At 41.6% G+C, this 22,298-nt stretch overlaps 1 long non-coding RNA gene across 2 annotated transcripts in view; it reads right to left on the bottom strand.

The window, feature by feature from the left end:
- LOC117153391 (uncharacterized) overlaps positions 1-22,298 on the bottom strand; it is a 61,707-nt gene that overhangs the window by 2,512 nt on the left and 36,897 nt on the right. Inside the window, exons 2-3 of one of the 2 annotated variants that reach the window (XR_013058706.1) lie at positions 10,563-10,700; positions 995-1,083 (exon numbers count right to left, since the gene is read on the bottom strand). This is a non-coding gene — a long non-coding RNA (uncharacterized LOC117153391). Of the gene's footprint in view, positions 1-994; positions 1,084-8,632; positions 9,426-10,562; positions 10,701-22,298 lie in introns of those variants that run through there. The other variant, XR_004463599.2, reaches the window with a different exon arrangement.

Here is a 22,298-nt window from a genome sequence, read left to right as displayed (position 1 = left end):
ACTGAAATAATACGATATTCATGAGAACGAAAAAAAAAAAAGGAAAAGAAGCTACAATAATCAATTGACGTTTGAAAATCGCTTAGAACATAACAGAAACGTGCTTTTCTCCATTGCATCTGTATTCCGTATAAAAGTACGTACAAGTGTGCCTGACCTTTATGGGAAATCCACCTTCAGGTTTTTACCAACCTTTGCGGTTTATGTAGATCAAGTTGGCGAAATGGGACCTGTCAAGGGATCCTAAATAGGACGTATCGGTAAGATTGGATCGCTCGTGTCGTTTGAAATTGTGGGAAGAGCGAGTCGATTCTTGAAACGTTCGTTCGTTGAACGTGATGAGTTAGAAACGATCCTTCGAGCAAGTTTGAATAAGAATGAGAGTACGAGCGGTGAACGGTGGCTGATGATGAGTTGGACTACGTTGAATGGACGCGTGGTGAAAGGGATGCATAATGCGTGCTGATGAGTTTGATATTTACGATTCTACGTTACTGTGAGCTATAGGGATTAGAATTCATATGAACAGATTAGATTGATATATGAATTCTAATTCACACAGAGATCGATAGAGCGTAATTCTAATCGATAAAGTTGCGTTTCCACGACTTAACGTCCGATCCTCAAATATGAAAAGTGTAACAGAGGCTGGATTATTGTTATCGCGAGCATCGAATATTTTATTTCGCAAAAATAGAGGGAAGAAAAGATTTTCATAATTAAATCTACTATTCTTCGCATAGTTCGGTAGAATAATAAATACGTAAATGTCATTTGGAATATAATAAACGTGAAATGTCTGCATGATAAGGAAGCGTGATTTTTCCGGCGAAGTTGCAAAGGTTGAGAAAGTAACTGTAGACTTCATATTTTCCTTCGTTAAACGGAATATAAAGACGCGGGGCAGGGATGTAAGAAGGGAGAGCAAATCCTAATGGATTAAATTTTATGCGATAACCATGGTTACGGGGTAGCAGCTATTCACTGGACTTACGCGATCGACCACGAAGAGAAACAGAGGGATGTTCCATGGGGTTGCGACGCTACGCTTCGCAGCAGTGTATCAACGTGGTAGAAGAAAATCTGCAATTTAAAAAAATTGTTAATTAGATCAATCGTTTGTAGCTACGTAAAAAATTCTATAAGTAGATAAAAATACACGAATTTTTATGCACCACTTGCGCTATATGTATAGAGCATTGTTGGAAAGAAGATGATCTGATTAGTTGTATCGTATAAACTCAACACAATCGTAAAGATAGGTACGCGTATTGGCCGAAAGTCTCACAAATGCAAATAAAACGGTACAGCAACGACGGTGAACGATACAGCAACACCTCCCTTGCTTCGATGCCGTTTCGCTAGTCGTCTTTCCAGCAACGCATAGTCCTATCTTTCATGCAGAATTATTCTTTACTTATTTACGTTTCCTGTCTGATTTTTCACGTGCTTCATTCGTCTGCTTATATCTTGTCTCTATTCCTTTATATTCTATCCTTGTTTGTTAATATTCCACGTTACCCGTTTACTATGTATGCTTATATTATATGCTATGTGTTGTTCGATTATTTACATCCTGGGTTTGCCCCTGCAAATCTCAAGTTTATATTTATGTTTATTTACATTTTGAATTTATTCATCCATATACTAGCTTGCTTCAACTACATTCTTGATTTATTTATCCTTTACATTTTCACTCTACCCGTTTACATTTTTCATCTTATTTAAATTCTCACCTCGTCCGATTATATTTCCCTATGTTCTCGTACCAATAGCGCATAATATGTACCTATATGTATGCGTAACACGGAACTCGTCGGATAACACAAACCGCCTCAAACTTGACTTCGAGAAAGGCTTACACCTCGAACAACCTATAAATTCTCTCAGACAACCCAGCTTCGTTTAACACACCACGCGTTCGACAAATAAACCTCTCCATTAAAGAAGCACTTAACCCTCGCGTATCTCGCAGCCCTCTTCTACACAGCGTTTACAAATCATCGACTAATTGTACGCGTTTTCCAGTAGCCGACGATTAATACATAGCATAACCAAGTCTCTCGTAGAGGCAGATCCGCGGCGTCGACCGGTCGCTGAAGGCGTACAAGCCGTTGGAGCGGCTTTTCGCCGATTTCCGTCGATTCATCCCGCCACGATCCTACGCTTGCACATATATATGTACATACACCGTCATCATCGCACGAACGCCGCGTAATTACAGCTTCCGCCGTCTAAGCAAGCTAATGACTTACCAGGAACGATATTCGATCCTCGATCCTCGTCACACGTGACGTTCGATCGCGGAAGCGAGGAGTAAGAACTGATGCAAACGAGTAAATGACGCACAATGGTTCCATAGTCCAATGGTTTGTACTAGCGAATTTTACTCGTGACATTGTTATTTGTGCGTTACTCATTAAGAACGAGGTGGTTTTAAGGATTTCCTAGCTGTAAAATTGCAAAGAAACTGGTCTTACGTAACGAACATAGCGATTACTTTTATATTGCGATGATAGAACTCTTGATAATTCTTCGTTATTTTTGTATTTGTTCCTTTCTTTATACCTTTTCCATTACACGCGAAGATTCGCAATTCAGAAGGGACTTTTATCCATTGCAAAAACTACAATGCAAAATATAGTAGTTCTAATATTTGCTATTAATATTTCACCTCAAATTTCTTTCGTATAAACGAGCTACTTTAATAAATAATAATCGGATCAATTTTCAACCTAATCTTCTCTCGATTTGACAACCATTTTAAAATGCTTTTCGTTACAACCCTCGCCCGTACCAAGCCTACGCAAAGACGTAAAGGGAAACGTGGTTCGTCTATTCCAGGAACGTACGCCGCGGCTAGATCGTGGTAAAATTATGAAAAAAACCGCGTACTACATCTTCATCAATTAGCGATGCCATGCGACCGGTCGAAAGCGACGTGTAGGAAGCTTGGAATCCATTGTACCAGGAATCGACGTCTCCTGGTTGCACGATCAGTACCCGATTCAGTGTGGCGTATCGTGCCTCGCCAAGCCGAAGAACCAGGCGGAGGACTCTCCCTAGGGAAACCGGGACGACGCGGGGAATGCGATTTGATTCCTTTAGCATCTCGATCCACGCGAGGATAGGCGATTTCATTTCTCGAAACAGCGCGCATGACCTTCAAAGGAAAGTTCAGCATGGTGGATTCTGAAAACAGGAGGTCGGGACGCTGGAACACTTGCACCGGCGCAAAAACCATTCTCGCTGATTAGAATCGCGATTTGTCGGTCGTGCATCGTGTGAAAATTGCTAGACAATATAAAAATACATGGTTTACGTAATTTTCTCAGTGAGTAGGTTAAGTTCAGTTAACGAGGAAGAATCGTCTATTAACACATTGACTGACACGCGAATTTTTTCCATATCTTTCCCTGGGAATTGCGATAAGTTGAAATTTATTACGCTGTAACGTTGAATTTTTTCGAAATATTCCATTAAATTTTTCCGGCGATGAGTTTCTTAATCATATGCATCGTTAAAAATTTGTTAGTCCATGAAATTTATCTTGCTTTGATCGTTCTAACAAATTCGGTAATGTGGATCACCGATGGCCTGTATAGAGATGATGCAGCTTTAGTTTTTGCCCAATTTAATCAAACCTTTTTCAAACGAACCGAGCGTATCGAATGCATTAGACGGAACGAATAAATTTATTCGCATGCAAAGTTGATAAAGAAGTAGAAAAACAGACGTAAAATAACCGACACGAGAAGCAATTTAATGCAAATTTCCTGCTACAAATAAGGTTAATTGCCGAACAATTGCACATAGAATACAAGAAACGTATCAAGATACATAACAAACCATAACTTTGATACGTTGGAAAGGATCGATAGCTCCTCCTCTCGCGATCACCTAGGGCCTAGACCACACGTATGGCCTCTCCCGCGGATCGAAGCAATCGTTTCTGAGCGCGTTTAATTACAGCTTTCGATAATTGTAGTTTTTGCCGATGATCGTTCGATCGGACCGTAACGTTCCAGTTATGGTTAATCTCTGCGAGGCGAAGCTCCTTTTTTTCACCAAAGCCCTTTTCATCCAGCTCATTAGAGCTCGTTTGTCCATCAATAAAGAATTTTTCTACATATTGCTGGCAGAAACGATCGGTTTTACGGCCGTTTTTAATCAGTTTGTATTCCTCCGAGTCTTTAAGTGCTTCCTATCGACAATTGCAACGCGCAAGAGAAGCTCGCGCCACGAAATCGACGGATGGTCGCGTAAAACGTTTTATTTCAATCCTTTCCAGAACTTTCAACTCCTGGCAAGCGAAAACTCTCCACATAATAACATGCTGGTGGTTCGCGAGCGTTTGCTACAACGCGGTTAGATCCTTCTCGGTCGATTCGATTCTTTTCTAAATCGAAGATTTAATGGATATCGTATGCGAGAAAAGTTATCGGTATGTTTCGTATGCTGTCGCAACCGCGTGTAATAATTTGATGAAATCTACCTCAGATTTATCGCGTATGATGATTTCTCTCCTACAGAAACCGTTCAGAGACCATACCGATCAATTCCGTAAATTAAAAATTACCTAAAAGTGGAAAAGCGATGATATTACAAACGCTGTTCTTCAAACTCACTTTAGAGTTTAAACATTATTTGTGTTATCTTCTTGCGACGAATAACCTCGTGGAAACAAGTAATCTGTTTTTTAAGAATCGGATATTAATTGCATGCTTGTGTAACGAAACGATGGAATTAATAAAAAGTGAAATTGATCGGTTTGGTGAGAGCGGCTCGTATCTTGTTTCATCTTATGTAGTCGCATTAAAATTGCGTTTGTGAAAGGTGCATTCACCAACGAAACGGTTGCATCCGTGTAAACGCGGCCTAACGAATAGCGGGGCTTTTTGTTGGGACGTGGTAACGATTCGAGGGGACGCGAGGCAAAAGTCACGGCGTCGACGTAGCCAGAGCCTGGCCATCAGCAGCTCCTCTCTCCTTTCTCTGCGGTATCGTCCACTTTACTTTCTGGCCCTGATGAACCGCGTTACTACGTGAGCCTTGTTATACACGCCGCCTGCACGAAAGAGACGGAGGAACAATCAAGACAGGCGGAAAAGCTCATCAACGGACCAGCAACGAAGGAGAAGGGGCACAGAGATTAGGATTGAATCGAAGCCAGGCCTGTTTCGTTGGAAAAATACCAACTCCGGATGATTTATATGCTCGCTACGCGACGTTCGATTAACCACCAACAAGAAAAAGTTGATTCTTTTCTCCTTCCTCTTTTTTGTTCTTCGCAAAGTACAGAAGGTTTCGACGATCCGTTGTTAATTAGACACTAACCCTTTGAGGCTCGAATTTTTATAATCGATGGATTAGATTATTCTCGTATTAACAACGGACAATTCACACAGGAATTGGGATATACTAACGTTTGTCGGAAGACACTTTTCAAAATTACCTTCAGAAAGTGATAATTCGAGAATTGAGAATCACAGTGGAGTAAACCGATCCACTGTTATTTTTATAAGATGAAACGTCTCGCGTTTATTATTATATTTTTTCATTATGAAATTTTCACGATAAGAATGGAACGACGACATTTCAAAAAGCAGAAATTATCTACTTAATTAAATCTTACACCACTATGATTCTCACCTCGCAAATTATGATGATGATTAGCTTCTAATAAAAATGATTGCCATATAGCGAACGATTAGATCGTCTGATTCACAGAAGGTTTAGAATGTGTCAAAGTTCGTCAAATTGTGTTCAAAACGTACCTTCCATAATTATCGTGAATATTAGCTTCGAATGAAAAGATTCGCATATGGCGAACGATCGGATCGGATCAGACATATGGCGATATAAATCTTGATTGATTCTATGGCTTAATATGATTTTTCATTACATCAGACACACGATAATTAATTGTCATAACCAATAGCGGATCGATATTAGAAATATGTCGAATCAAGATCGTGACATCATGGCACCGAGTCAAAGGAACCGGACGTCATCGCTGGCGTCGACAAAAAACCAAGAAGAGATTCTATCGTAATTGATCGACGGGGTATCTATTTCGTTAGCGACTACCGTTCTCCTCGATTGGTTATCGAGAATCGATCAGGAAAGCTTCCGGACCGTTGGTTGTTCGCAGTCGTAGAAATTTCTTGCCTTTCTCGTTGGCTCGTAGCCGTTGAAAGATATGACGTTGATTGCTCGTCGTGAAGGACCTCGGGATGAACCGCGCGAGTCGATGACCTCAAGGGTGCTCGATCCACCACAGGACGAGCGGTGGAAGGGAAAAAGGACGAAGAGGCCAGAAGTGGGGAGAATCACTATCGGGGAAAAGTGGATTTCCATCGGACGTCGATCGTTCGCGCCGCTGATCACGGCACGTGTTTCTTCGTAATTTGCTTATATTATCTCGAAGATCGTGAAATTGAATGAAAGCTGAGGAAATATTGGAAGAAAGGAGAAAATAAACGTTAGTCGTTATTGCAAGTAATTGATAGGTTTATATTTGTTGTATATGTAATGATTAACAAGAAGTAAGAGCAAAGAAAAATCGTACATCGCATTGGCCAACTACGCACATGCAGCAAACCGGAAGAGAAAAAGTGAAAACACCGTATGAAGATGCAGCGGCTCACAATACGCATAATCTGCATGTAACCCGGTAATTTTACGTTATTCTTCTTTTTAGTCGGACCTTGACGCTTTTGCTTGTCCCAAATAATCTTCGACGGTAGAATTATGTGAAACATTTTCTCATCTTTGATATTTTTGCTTGGTGAACCTGAAGTACGCAATATTTTCTCGTTCTTCAATTACGAATTCGAAACTAATAATGTTTCATAATATACAAGTATAATTATTGCGTGCAAGGTTTAAAATTAAACTTTAAGCTTAATCGATCCAAATAATACGAATTTGTTGCAAGTAAAAAGAAAGCGCAAAATTCAGACATCTTTAATAATAATCATTAGTTTCATGGATTTCTCGTGGACCATAGGGGGAGGAAAATGAGCGAAGGTGACGAAACCTGTCCGTCACGGTTCGTTGAACTATAAAAAGCATAATTAAGCCACTATTAACGCAGGCGTAAATCACGGTGGCCGGCACGAAGCGAAATTTCGTTTATCGCCGTGACTACGAGCTACAGGAATTTTAATTGCTCTTCAATTATCCCCGAAACTTCTGCTCGGCCGACTTGTGAACGCTGAATCTATCCAACGTCCAATCCACATCGCGGCAGCACCGATAAAATCCTTTCGAGTTAATCCTGTCTGAAAATAACCATTTAACGATTCGATTAAACGAAACTCGACATAAATTTTTGCCGATCTTTTTTAACATCGACGGCCAGCGTGTAACTTTGCGAGAATTCAGGATTATCCTGTCAAGTTCTATTATGGCGGACGAAATTTTAAAGTCGTGAAACAGCGGTAATTTCGATTTCCGTGTACGGTTTAGTACTTGAATCAATTTTTGGCGAGACCGTTTGGCCCACCGAGATTGAGGAATTCGGAACAAACGTCGCCATGATCGCTTTTAAACTAGCAGTTCTTTCAAGTTTCTTGAAAGAATAGAATTCTTTTCTTTGGTCTACGTTTATCGCATAGTTGATAGAACAAATCAAATTTTCTTCATTCTTTAAGCCGCTCGCTAATTTATTGCCTAAATCGCACTGCATTTACCAAATATTTAAACGTTACAATCAAATTGAAATTGGAGAAAAGGATGAAAAGTGGACGGATGAATTTCGTTTATTTATTTACAAGTATGTTTGGTTTGTGATAAATGATAGCATAAAGCAGATCTTGCTAATTTTTCAAATTGAAATATTAAATTAAATAAATAAATAAATTTTTCAAACTGTGGAATATTGAAAGATTTAAATAAAATAAAAATTAAGAGATAAAAGGTAGATAAATCAATCTCGTGTGTTTATTTATTTACGAGAAACCATCAGTGTCTATGGTGCGAATGATGAAGCAGATCTTGCCGACTTTTGAGGCCAACTTCTTCCCGTAGCCTATTGTCTAAATAGCGATACGGCTAGTAAATGTTTAAAAATTAGAGTGAGATAAAAATTAGAAGAAGTATACAAAGATGATAAAAGGCGAATGTATCTATCTGAGGTGTTTATTTATTTAAGAGAAAACAGAAGTGCTAGACGTAAGTACGAAGGTGGAGAAACAGCAGCAGATTGGATCAAACGATGAGAAGAGCCGGTGAGTTTAGATACGCGCGTTCGACGCAGCCTCGAGAAGGCAGTTCGTTCCCCTAGCAGTACCTTTACTCTTCAAGGTGAATTTGTCGATAACGTCCCACGCCTACCCGTCCGAATAATTAATCACCTGTTCCCGATGAACTGACGTACCGTTAGAGAAGCCTGCCCTCGGGCTACGTTGATCTTCTAACGGGTGGAAAACAATTTTGGGAACATAATGGCCGCGCAACATCAAAGAGACCAAAGAAACAACGAAGCTACGATAACGGTGGATCACTGTAATTGCTATGAATCGTGCTCCTACTTCCAATAGTAAAGTATCCTTGACGAATTTATAGTCGTATCATTAAATATAGGAAAGGAAAATTTCGAGGAAATTAAGTGACAATCTGCAAGGAATAAAATTTCAATTATTCTTTAATATATGTAGAATACGTAATCGCAAAATCAAACATTACGACCTGTTCTTATACGCGTTTCTTTTTTTTCCTGCGAGACTGCAATTTACACGTTTAGGGACAGCTTGTCGTAGAAGCAAGAAAGTTGCTTACGTTAATCTAAATGTACAGTTGTAAGAAATTATGCATACGTACGTATAATACAATTAATTAACCGATTTAATTGATGTAACTAAATAACAGAATAATAAATTTCTGTCGCGTGTATCAAGGAAAATTTCAAACAAGGAAACCAAACGAGAGGACCTGAAAGTGTCCCATATACAATTTCGAGAATTCTCGGCTGACTATAACACGATCCAGGTGACTATAAACCCGTGCATCCTATAGATCGTAACCCCGAAGCCTGGAAGGAGAAATTCAGTAACCCGATATCACCGAATTTTACCGAGAATTTTTATGTGGCCGCTTAATGGCGTTTTAATTGCGCTGCCTCAGCGCCTCGGTTGATTAAGCAGTAAATTCGTGTATTCATAAACCACTGTGCTTTACGAACGTACATTTTACGTATGCATACATGCGTGCACACATTTGTACCGGCCTCTCGTGATTTTCATCTTGCTTTCGTACACCTTAAACCGTCGTACCGCTTCTCCATGCCTGTGGTCCTTGTTGTATCTTTCTTTCAGACAATATTACAGGATGCGCATCGTTTGGATACTGAAGACGTCGCGATCAATCGCGAGATATCGTTTGGTCTCGGTTTATGAGGCAATGGATAGTCGACGACAGCTCTTCGATAAAACAGAATAAAACAGAATTTAATTTGTAAGAGCTTTGGCTCTTACTTAAGACGATAATTAATCTAATCGAGTTTGATACAGCATAATTCTTCCATTTCTGGTAACCAGAATAAGTAATTTGTAAATAAATTTGAGAAACGAAGCAATGTACTGTGCACTTTGTCGATGGAAAGGATTATGTCATAAATAATAGTTTCGATAATTTTGATAGACTGTTTAAAATGATTAGGAAATCCTTACTATCGCAAAGTTGAAAAGTTATATTGTATCAACTAAGTGAATAGAATCGAAGAATTTTCGTAGGCTTCGTGGCTGGATAGATTGACATATTACTCGTATAATTTTGTGAACAAGAATAATTAATAATTTTACAGATGATACCGCCGATACTACACACAATCTACCTTTCGATTTACTTTCGTATTTATGTAAACTGCATTTTGTTTAATCCATATTTTAATGCGATATATAATTCATAATTTCCTGAGAATAATTAGAAAAGTACAACCTGAATAAATACTTTCCACCGAATATCACGACTACTTTACTTTGGATAGTTTTAATACGACGTAACATATACATCTGAGATTTATATTTTTACTGGACTATACTCATCCAAGAGAAATCTCAGATAACATCAAACCAGTAGATAATTCCTTAAGTGACTCGTTTCTCATTTAATCTGAAATACCTCTCCATCCCAGAAAAATTTTAAAGACACCCCCGGTATTTATCGCGCCCACGCGTATCAAAGGTTTCTCCTCTTTCCACGTCTCCTTTTTTTTTTTATTATCCGGTAAAGGGTAACAGTTTCGTCAGACACATTCTAGAGGCTTCCCTCAGAATGCCAGCCTCGTTGTATGGTGTTCGAAAATGAAGGAGGCGTGTGAACGAGAGAATCAGCTTCGGCAAAGCAACAGCAGAAGAAGAAGAAGATAACGATAAAGAGGAAGGAGAAGACGAAGAAGAAGAGGAAGAGCGAAAGTGAAACAGGGATGAGGAAGAGGAGGACTGTGTCTGTGTATCAGCTACCTGCAAAACCACTCTCGGATGAGCTATATATCGCGGGTCCCTCCCCCGCGCGGTATCGCTTTAATTTTAAATTAAAATTCATGAGCGGGTTATTACCTTTTTGCCGGATCGAGTTACACACTTTTTCGGCAGGATACCACACGAATCCTCAGGTGTCTATGCTCGTACCGCCACAAGAACGTTCGTTTCACGCCGTCAAGAAAGTTCAATGTATGCGTTCAGGTTTTCGCCAAACTAAAATTAAATTGGAATTAAAGTTAATTTAGATTGGAAGTTTGGACAGGCGAGCCAAACTCTTCTTGCATGTTTGTTGATTAGATCAAAAGATGTTTTATATAGGAATACGTTTGAACTTTGAATTATAACTACGCTTGTATCGCTCTCAGCAAGATTTGTTTCTTATCGTCATGAATATTAGGTACACTGACGCTAGAATTATAGACAATTAAAGCGGAAAACTTGTACCGAAGAAAACAAAATGGAAAATTATATGTTTTACAAAAAAAAAAAAAAACCTTCAGGATTGTAAAAATGTGATGTACGATACGTTATGAATCTGTAAAATTTTTATAAAAAATCACGAATTACTCATTTTAATCGTTCTGTTAATAACAGCGTTTAATAATTTCTTCGTGATAAGATAATTGTCGTAGGATGCTAGCCCAGCGTTTCTGGTATAAGACTCAACGAAACAAGAATGCCTATTTAGTTTCAATGTTTGACACGCATCGATATGATTACCAGTTAGACGGAGTGCTCGATTGGACTTCGAAACTGAAGCGAGTCCAAGGTGAGACGGTCGTTCCTTTTCAGCGGAGGAACCAGCTTCGATGAACGAAGGACGACACTTTCGCGATAGCCTTGGTCCTTCGACTGAAATCATCATGATTCTTCGAATGCCAAGGACGGATATCTAACACAAGCCTGTTAGTCAACATTTAACAACCCCAAAATTATTTCGCGGACCATATTGAGACGATGATTTTGTCGAACAACTGGCAATTACTAGCAGAAAAGTCGAAAGAAAAAAGAAAAGAAAGCTAATGGTCAAAAATTCGACCGCTCGGTTCTCCCTACGACCAACGAGATCCGATTTCCTCCTCCGTTATTTTTACACGTCAACGAGAAGGCACACGACGCGAAACCGAAATTCATCAGAATGGACCAATCGAAATGACTGGGCAGAAATTTTCGAGAATTCTATTAGCGTCGTTGAAGAACGTAAATCTCGTTCACGATGACTCACGAACGAGATCGTCCGTTTGGTTGGGTCTCTCGCGTTCGCCAGAACGAAGCGTACCGCGTCATTAATTAGTGCCGCGTCTCGGGGATTCATTTGGGCCTCGGTAATGAAACTCGGCCAACACGCAACAGGTCTCGCCTTGATGTAGAAGAAACTGGTAAATACAGAATTGTCTGTAAATACGGTCGACGATCGAGGAATCGAGGATAACGACTGAGGATCAAGCCGTCCGTCTCGATGCTTCTCTATTTCATAGCGCACAATAGCGGACAAAGTGGGTGCAATGGAGCCGCCTTGATTCGAGCTAAGCAGCTTTTCCAAACCTACGTGGGATTATTCGTGGCCCACGTTCGCCATTGTCGGCGGCTTCCGCAAAAATTCACTTCGATCCTCGCTCTCGACGACTTTTGTCTGCTGTATGAATTTTTTGGATTTAGTTGAGGCGACGTTCATGATAATACGAACCGAGATTGAACTCAGAGGGATTTCGAATCATAATTAACATCGACGTCAAATTTTCGATCTCAGTTAACACTACGGATTTTTAACCACGATGAACATAACAATTGAGCAAATATTAATTTACCAAAGATCTAACAGCAGTAGCAAAGATTATCGGCAAAAATGCTGTCGTTTTTAAACGACATCGAATTTCCAGCACGTTTGTAAAAATAATCTGATTTTAACCAATTTCGAGTCGATGTTCATTGGTTTACTCAAATTACTGGAAAGTGAAGCTACCTCCTTTGCAGCAAGCCTTTTGATTGTTAATATTTATTTACTACAAAGACTTGAACGTGTGTTCGTACGTCTGTTTTTCTTACGTTCGATATAAAGAAAGCAGAAGAGGATTATTTTCTAAATAGTTCGTTCTACATTCTTCTTCGTTTTATCACGCTCAGCTAAACCAAAGGGTCAATAGTCCATTACCGGTGAAGGATAAACGAGAACGCGAGGATGCTTTAAGGAACCCGAATACCGAGAAAGATCTCGCTGGAAGATCAAAATACAGATCCAAAAAACTCGAAGATCGATGACCTCGAATCGTTGGAAACTTAGCAGGCGCGTCGCAGGGACAAATCTGTGGTGTGGCACCGCAACCAGAAGAAAGGGATACCCCGGTCGTCTTTCCAAGGAACGGGGCAACGCATCGCGGATGGCCGGTAAATCGAGATGAGAACGAGTTTCGAGAATTAAGGTAATCGAGCCGGCGCACCTGACAGAGGCTCGAATTACGGTCCCGTCCAGAGCCGGTATCCATCGTTGCAGGACATTTCCAAGCCACCCACGCCGAGTACAAACGGCGCTGGCTTCATCTGAAAACTGTTCGACCGGCTTTTGCTTCCCTTGGTTACGCGCGCCCACGCGCTTCCTAGACACGCGTAGCCGTCGCGACGTGGGAACGAGTTTCCACCAGATGTGATCTCCCTCTATCATTGTCGAGTAGTTTCACTTTCTGGCATCCGTATTATGCGGACACGATGCATGTTCCACGCCATAAATTTCGTTCGATTAGCCTTTAATCAGTATGCACATACATGAGCCTTTTGCTAATGCTGCAACTATTCGAGCAAGTAAAGACAATCGAATAATTCAAAATATTTCACAGGAATCTTATAGATATAATTGAACGAATTCACAATTTTTCGTAAGACTTTTCCAAGTACAAGAGTGATCGGATCACGATCATCCACATCGACTCGTAATTCTTCGCAGGAATTCTATTTTTCTTCGTATAAACGCGTTCTTTCGGTTTGATTCCGTTAAAAGAATTCCTATATCTTAGTCGTTGGTGTTTGGTAGTGTTGAACGAACGGTTGCACCAAACAGGAAAATCTTAATACGATAGGAACGCCAGGAATGCGAGTTATTAATGGAAAAAAATATCGAAGGAAGAAAAATCTACGAACACGGTTCATAAACCATGGCCGGTCTGAAATCGCGCGAAACTTCCAACATAACCGTAGGGATCATCCAGATACGTATTTGCCCCTCCTAATATTTTGATGTATTCGTTCCGATCGAGCGCGCGCAGTAGTGCGCAGGAGCCTCGCGAATTCGCGGGTAACGAGCGCGTAAATAGAAGCGGAAAAAGAGGGGAAAAAAGGAAGAAGCCTGGCCGCCGTAATGACTCTCCTCCCCAAGTACAGGTATAGTGACATTAACTGCCTGGTAGATTAACCATCGAGAAATAAGTCTCTCGCAACTACGGCTCGGCTGGAGAATTAATCCGTACGGCGTGCGTGTAAGCATCGACGATGGTCGGTACCGTGGTCGTCGTCATCGGGAACGAAGGCTAGAGAGAGCTTGTTAAAACTTTAGTTAATCACGGCCTGGACATCGGTCACACGTTGTCGTGTTTAATTCGCGATGTGCCCGTTCCCTTTCCCCCCTTTCCTCTTCTCGTCTCTTTATCACACGTTCGGTATCCGTACGTTTCTCGTCCCTTTACTTCCTTTCTCTCCCTCTCCTCTTTCTTACATCCTACATAGATGTATCTCGGTCTTCGTATCGCCGGGCTGAAAACTCAATTACAGCTTAATGAATTGGCGCGCGGGACGACGGGACACGGGGAGCGGAGCTGAGGCCTCGGAAGAAGGTCCAGAAGAAGGACGAAGCTGCACAGAGTAGCGGAGAGTAGCTTGGTCGAGGCTCGGTAACAAGGCAGCCGCAACGCTCAGTCAGCGCACGTTACTCTTACGGGGATACCAGATTTTAGATAGGAAGATCACGGGAATCGATTTTCCCTTGGCGGCTCCAAGATCGGTCCGCTCTCGCGGTATCGATCGCGCGCGATCATCTTGCCGCCGTTTCCCTCGATCCATCCGCGAATATCTATCTCTGGCGAGCAACGTATCGGGAGTCTCGGTTCTCCAGTTTCTCGGTTCTTCACACTGAACTGAATTCTCCTTGGTGAACCGGGCTTTTCCCTGTGAACTGAATTTTCCAGAGTGAACCGACCTCTCGACGCTGAACTGAATTTTCTACGGTGGAACGAGTTCTCTACGATGAATCGGCTACTGTACGGTAAAGCCAGTTCTCTGTACCGAACTGAACACTCGGCGGTAAATCGAGCTCTCCACACTGAACTGAATTCTGCACAATGAACCGAGTTCTCCGCAGGGAATCGACGTCTTCACGGTAGCGCAGGCTTTTAATGGCAGTCCGTGGCATTCAATGGGAGTTTCATTCGCGGATGCGAGAGAATTTGTAAGATAGGAGTAATCGAGTTTTATTGGTTTTTATAAATCTTGGTGGAAGAGATAGGTCGTAAACGTTGGTGGCGATGGTAGCTTGATTTCCCTCGATGGAAACGCTGGAAGTCGTCGAAACGAATCGATAAAAGCGACAGTGATAATATATAGGCGACGTGTAGCAAACGAGTTTCTTGTTTCTGGCGCACGCCTAAAATGCCTCGTTGGTAGGGTAGCCGCGATCAGGTTCTACATTTCAAACGCGTGTTACCTGCGATCGTAAAAGCACCAATCCTATAAACCATCCTTATCTTTTCTAACGCTTTTTCTGAAATATTATTGATCCGTGGATTAGGAATATCATAACTGAAAGAATTATTAAGGAAATATAAAATGAGTTACGTGCATATAATAATATTATTTCAAATACAGATATACTTCGGCGATATATCATGTATTTTAAATCTCACCTGGCGCGATTTGTTTCGTTTACGCGCCTTAAATTATATTTCGCGGTATTTTATAGGTATCGGATAAACCTGCGTTGATATCGCGAAATTTTCAAATACGTTAAAAGCATCCGTCGATTCCAGAGGTTTATCATCGTTATCGATCATATTTGAAAATATATCGCGATAGCCTGAAACAGATTCGTGACTCCTTCTACCAGCCTCCTCGCCAGCGATACGGATCGATTAAATTCCTTCGTCAATCAAAGGATCCAATAATTAAACGATAACAAGAATCGAGATGAAGGAGCACGAGTGCGACGCGAGCCGCGTATCGACTCGAGGAGCCTTGGTAATTTCGACGATGCGAACCTGCCGCTCCGGTAATTTCAATGCCGGATACGAAGTGTACCAGCTCTTATTCGTCCCGTGAACTGTTTCGAATGTTTATATCGCGGTTTCGAAAACTGGTCGAACCGACTCCGTTCTCCGACCGATTCCACCTGGTACGCACGAAAGAAACGACGAGGAGAGAAGAAGAAGAGGGTCGAAGGAGGAAAGAAACGGAAGAAAATGGGAGCAAAGAAAAAGTGGCAGAGAGCAAAGTTATCCCGGTTCTCAGAGGCGGCGCGAAACAGTTCGATTCGCATCCTGGCCTGGTCCAGCAGATTTCGGGGATACGGCTCGCGAAATTACCGGTAACTGCGTTCCGCGAGAAACGATCGTGCAAAGAAAAGTTACGGGCGCGAGCGGATAAAAAAGAGGCGCAGCTGGTTTCCTCTCGCGCCGTTTCGCGGAGAAACCGTGCTTCCTGTGCGCGCTCACCCGTCCCTCTTCGCCGAGACTCGACATCGTTTCACAACGCGGGGCCCTCTCTCACCTGGGATTTATTTTTCGGCGAAGTGAAATTAAGTTTTATATCCAGCGGCTGTAACGAGGCTGCCTCGCTGGTGGGCGCCAGCAACCAGCAACAGAAACTACCGTGGCGATGATGACTCGCGTCCGCCGCAAGATTTTCAGATTCCCTTCACGGCTTACCTTTCCGTGGCTGTTCGCCAAATCGAGGATAACGACGCTGTATGGTCGATGAAGCACCGATAAAAATGCATTTCGGCAACCTTTGCTTCGAGAGGTTAATTAATGAACGGCGGATCTTGGGCGACCGATCACTTTGAGCAACGTTGCTCTTCTTTATTCCACAGCGGGGATAGAATCGTTTTATCGGCGATTCTATTTAAGATATCGACGTAATTAAGGCATTTGCGGTTATTTTTGTCAGATCGTTCCGGAATCCGTGACCTATACATTACACCGCGATTTCCTGCGCCACGAGTGTCTTTTTAATCGATCGTTTTCATCAACGTTATTTATTGCGAATATGAATAGTTTGTGGAAGAAGGATGACGTCAATGAGAGCAAAAAGCTATCTTTGCTGGCTCATTCTATATTCACACTTTCCTGGGGAATTTCACGACAGCATCACATGTTCTTTAAACTAGATCGCTATCGAGAAACCTGTCAAGTATTATTGTTTGGGACAATCTGTGGCAAACAGCGTATTTAGGAAAAATAGATCATATTCTTTAACGTATTTAATAATAAGAAAAAAAAAATTGAAAATTATCGATGAAAAATGTTGCAAAAATTGTTGCAAGTGTTTAAACGTAGCACGAGAGGAATATTCTGACGTGATCGCAAAAATTCTCCGAGTTTTTGTCCTCAGTATGGAGGATGATTTACCATAACTTGTTTTCTTACGAGCAAAGAAAAGTTCGGGTTCTTTTGCTCCAAATTGCAGCTGAAGTAACGCGTGCCTTCGCAATAATTTTCCTTTCTTTTACGATAGATGGGTAGCAGCAATATTACGTGATAAAAAATAGTCCGGCAATCGAATGAAAGTAAACTGGCGACCGACCTCGACTTTCAAAGGCGCGCAGGCTATTAAAATTCGGCTCTGGAACTTGGATCCCTTTCGTACGACCCTCCCACGCGCGTCGAGCGCCGTCTCTCACGTGCAACAAGATTAAAAACGAGCGGCAAGAAAGTTAAAAAAAAAAAAAAAAGGAAAGAACAAGAGAAAGGGAAGGGCTAAGAGTCGTAAAAGTCGAACAACTGTTTGTACGTTAATTAAGTTCGGTAAATTCCATCGTGATATACCACGATTATCTTCCTGTATACGCTATTGTTGTTGCTATTACGAGTTCCCTAAGCTATACTTAATAGTATGCTGTGACTTATATTAATAAAGGTGAATTAATATTAATAAGAATAAGGTTGATAACAATGCCTGTCATCCAATGTCTTTCAGGTCGGCAAAAGTATCGTAATTTAAAAATGAACCGTAAAAACGACGCACCGAGTGCGTAGCAAGAAATGAACTTGCATTTAACAGTAATACACAAACAATTATACGTTCCAACATATTATTCTCTCTTGTGGAGGAATCCAATTATTTGAGGGAAGGTGAAAGAGTAATTGCTTTCTAACTAAAAGAGACTAGCAATTTTTGTCCTTTGCAATGTTACATATCTTAACAATTGTGATAAGACAGTGGATACTGGCAAATCAATGTCCTTACGAGCACCATTATATAAATGGGAACTAACCGAAAATTTGTCTTATTTATTATAACGACTACCCTATACAAGATGATTCACATAACTTTCTTCTTTGCATTTTCCGGGCACTGTTCTTTCACCTTGAAATTTCCAGCAATCGCCCTTGAAGAATCCATTATTTTAAAATACTCGTTATGTACAAACCTATCGTTCTCTTCGTAGCAATGTCGCCAAGCTCCAATAGCGGCTGGCAACGAAACGCTCGCAAGCGGAATCGATTAACGCGGAGTTCAAGGCACTCGAAAAATTATGCACGCCCGTCCTCCTACACCTCCCGAATGGCGAAGTGGAGCATCGAGCCGCGGGGCCGTGTATGAATATGCAACACGCACCTATAGGCTGGCCGTCGAGGGCCGTATAAAGGCGCGCTTACACGTGTGGTCCGGTGACGAATGCGTGCAGGTACATCGGTAAGCACATGTGTAAACCGTGCGTGCTTTACACGTGCGTGCCGAGGGTGGGGCACGTGGGTGACTTTCCGTTCCACCCACACGTCACGTTCGTGCCTCTCTCGGTCTTTCGATACACGTGAACGCGTGCGCCGCGATAAATATCCTACGGAAACCTCTCTTTTCTTCGTGTAACCGATACTTTAAAAGCGCGCCGGACGTCGGTTTTTAAGAGAATTAAAGCTTCTTAATTAGCCACGGAGACCGGTGTTCCTCGTCGTGTCTTCACGAACCCGTGCTCGACCATCGTCCGCTCGATGAATATTAATTGTCGCCTCATCCGGACGACGTTATCATGCCCGGTTACCCGGTGTGTCGTAAATAACGCGTTTGACGCGCGTGTACCGGTAATAATTTATTCGAATTGCCGTCCACTGGCGGACAAGCGCCGCGGTCACGTCCATTTTATGCTCGTTCGTGCGTCTCGTAAAGAGCGGGAAACGTTAAGAGCCACACGAACACGCGTACAACATATTTTCTAATGTCTTATTAATACGTTGAGTTTAATCATTCCGTATGATCGGTATTAAGGAATCGTTGAAAGATCCTTGGCGTGTGATACCGGTGAGGAAGCATCGAAGAATTGCGCACGAGAGCCGTTTAGAAAGTAGAACAGGCATAGGAAAACTATGAAGCTAACATAGCGTGCGACGATCATTCAAAGGGAATGATCTCTGGGCTGGTTGATCTTAGGGGTGCGGACAAGGAGGATGGAAAATTGAAGAAGAATGGAAAAGTTTCGGGTGAAGAACGAAGGAGAGGTAGACGCGTATCGGCTGACAATGGGCCCGCCGGAATAAAGAGGATAGGGAGGGTATATCTGCTCGAACAACGACAATGCCCGTGCTCTTTTATGCGTCTTGCGTTGGCGATCCTCTTGTTCGCATAAACTGCGTCGAGCCAGATAGGCCTCGATGGCCGTACCCTCGATTAAAACTATCGATCGATACCTCACGCACCGTTTCTCTACCACTGTCACGCTTATTTTCTTGTGTTTCGCAACGTATAACGCAAGCTCACGTGTTCGAAACCTTTGCAGAACACGTATTAAACCGTTAAATAAATTCTCCGATAAACAATCTGAAAGATGAACTTTGTTGCAAATGGAATCACGAAAGAAAATTTTAAGTTGAATTCGTGGTACGAAACGGTGTCGTCGCGTCGATTATCATTAATGAGATACACGACGTAGCGCGACGTCGTATGAAACCGCCGCTTTAAAAGTCACCTCGCGTACGTAATTAAGTTACGGCTCTTTGTCAACGAATGAGTCAGCTTTACTTTTGGCCGAACGGGTAACGCGATTCACACCCGCGCGTGCACGCGAGATTCGCCGAATTTACACCGTGCCTTTATCGCGGTGCGTTCAGGTTTTCAGGGTTGTCGAATCGGTTCCGGTTATCTAAATTGCATCGGAATCGATGTCCATGCCCACGGTTTCCGCTACGGTGTCATAAACCAACACCTGTTGATACCGACGCGTGTCCAGGGTGGTCTCCGACATTTCTGTTTCCAGCCAAAATATGTAACCTCTCTGTCCTCATTCTCGTTTTAAGTATCTTACTTTCTTATAGGAAATATTTGGCTGCTTTTCAAATTTTACGATACCGATGTAGCCAACAATCGATTCGCAATGACGACATTCAAGCTTGATCAAAATGTATGAATTAACGATGAATCGAGAATTAGAAGTAGCGTTTCTAGCTTTTCATATCCGTAAAGCGACCACAAAAATTAAATTACATATCGAAAGACACATGATAGCGCAGATATTTGCTATTTAAGCATCGCTGATTACATTAACGCGAAGAGATATTCTACTGGTCTGGAAGAATTTTCCTAATCAACCGGTAATAGTAATCTGCAATTCAGAAATTAGAGTAAAAATTAGAGAAATTGTCGAGTAACGAACTAGTCTTTTTACGAGGTTTTCGAAAATCGATTTAACTATTATTATTTAATTATTACGTGTCATCTTATGTCAAATATAATCATACGTAGTTACGATTATGAAGAATAATATTATTGAAGTTCGATTGTCACGTAATTTAGCAATTAAGATGAATCTCGTCAAACATAACTAAGTACGAACTTCTCAGGAATCAAGATGCGTTTTTTTCGGAGAGAATCGAGCGTAGAGTTCAGAGGTACCGATAAAACGTTTTTACAACGTGCGAATGGAACGTGCTGCACGTGGAGCGCAATTTATCACACCCACGGACGCGGCAGGTCTCTCTAACTATCAATCCGCGTCTCCCTCGTTCACCGGCAAAAAGAATATCACCACGGCTTGCTTGATAAACGTTCCGTTTGAAATGTCGTTCATAAACGATGCTAAACGATCAACGATACCTAGTCCACCGTTAATGACTAATTAAATCTTCCAGCTTCTTCTTATCGCGTTATAACTATCGTCGTCGTTTTCTTACGACTAGCTTCGCCTACATTGTGCTTCTTTCCTATGAATCGAAGTGAATATTCCACGCTACTATAAACCGGTAATTCTTTCCTATACGAACATTCAGCGTTCTAACACTCATGAACGCGAAGAAATAAATATTAGATATCTGCGGGACAAGTTTCGAACGAGTGGCCAATCGTTTATGCTTTCTGAAACCGGTCGACGTTATGTTCGTTCAACTTTTAGTATGTCCATCGGTGGTACACGGCTACACCGAGGGTATACGCCAGCTTCGATCCTTTGTGGAATATTTCATCGTCTGATTAGCGCTTCTGTTCTAATCACTCACGCGCGCGTTTCCTGCGAACGGATACGGTCGGTGGCTTAAGGCGGGTTCACAGGCAGGTTCGCGACCAGCATCCGTTAACGCCGCGCCGCGGCAACACTTGTCACGCCATGATAATCTGACACTGAATAATGAACTGTGAATAATTACGCAAGGTGAAAGGCATACCATCGGTTCGTCCGCCGCCACCTCGGTACTGAGTTTCGACGTTTCCAGTGGAAAAGACGCTGTAATCGCGGTTGTGGGTGAGCCTTCAAAGGCCGAGGTCATCGAGCGACCTTCCAAGGTAACTAAGAAACTCATCGACGCGAACATGGAAATATATACGAAAGAATACGGAGCCGGCTACGAACATCTGGTTGAAAGCGATCTACGAGGTATTCGCTTTTCTAATTTACGATACGAGAGATCTCTGGCGCGAGTACGACGACTTATACGTACGGAGATTTATGACGCTGGCTGATACGCGCGATGATTAAAATTTACCTTGCGAGGAAGATTTGTGAAGGTTCGCTACAAGTTATAGGAAATTTAGATGTAGAAAGAAGTTTGTTTGTTTAAGATATGGATATTTTTTGCCAGATGAATATTTTGGTAAACGATCAACATACGATATAGTGATATTTTCATAACACGAGGCTGTACACATATAATGCTTGTGAATGTTACGTAGGTTTTAAGATTTGATTGATAATTTCCATATTATGTACAATCCTTTATTAATACTACACGGTATTAAGTCCCTGTCACTTCTTGCTCAATAACAGTGTTGTGGTACTAGTAAAAATCAACATGTAGTTGTTAATATATTAACGATATTACGTTATATTACCTGTGTTTTTCTAACTGAACTATGCAGCTAGGTAGACCAATTACCAATGACCGAGGAAAGGAAAATTTCTTAGATTTCTTGAATCGATAATAAATAACACAAAATATGATATTTGAAAGCAAACTGTTCGAGTTTTCGTCGTTGCTTTAATTGCAGAAACTTCTACAATACTTTAGAATTTTCGCAAAGTTACTATCCCCGAATACGAGAATGATCATGTACTTTTGAAACAAACGAAAAGACACATTTCCAAGTTAACCCTGCTGCGTTGTTCCACTCACTTTCTATCCAATCGTATTT

Source organism: Bombus vancouverensis, chromosome 1 (genome assembly GCF_051014615.1).
Source record: "Bombus vancouverensis nearcticus chromosome 1, iyBomVanc1_principal, whole genome shotgun sequence".
In the NCBI taxonomy this organism is placed as follows: domain Eukaryota; kingdom Metazoa; phylum Arthropoda; class Insecta; order Hymenoptera; family Apidae; genus Bombus; species Bombus vancouverensis.
Note: the sequence above shows the minus strand (reverse complement) of the source record. Positions and strands in the feature narration are given on the sequence as shown.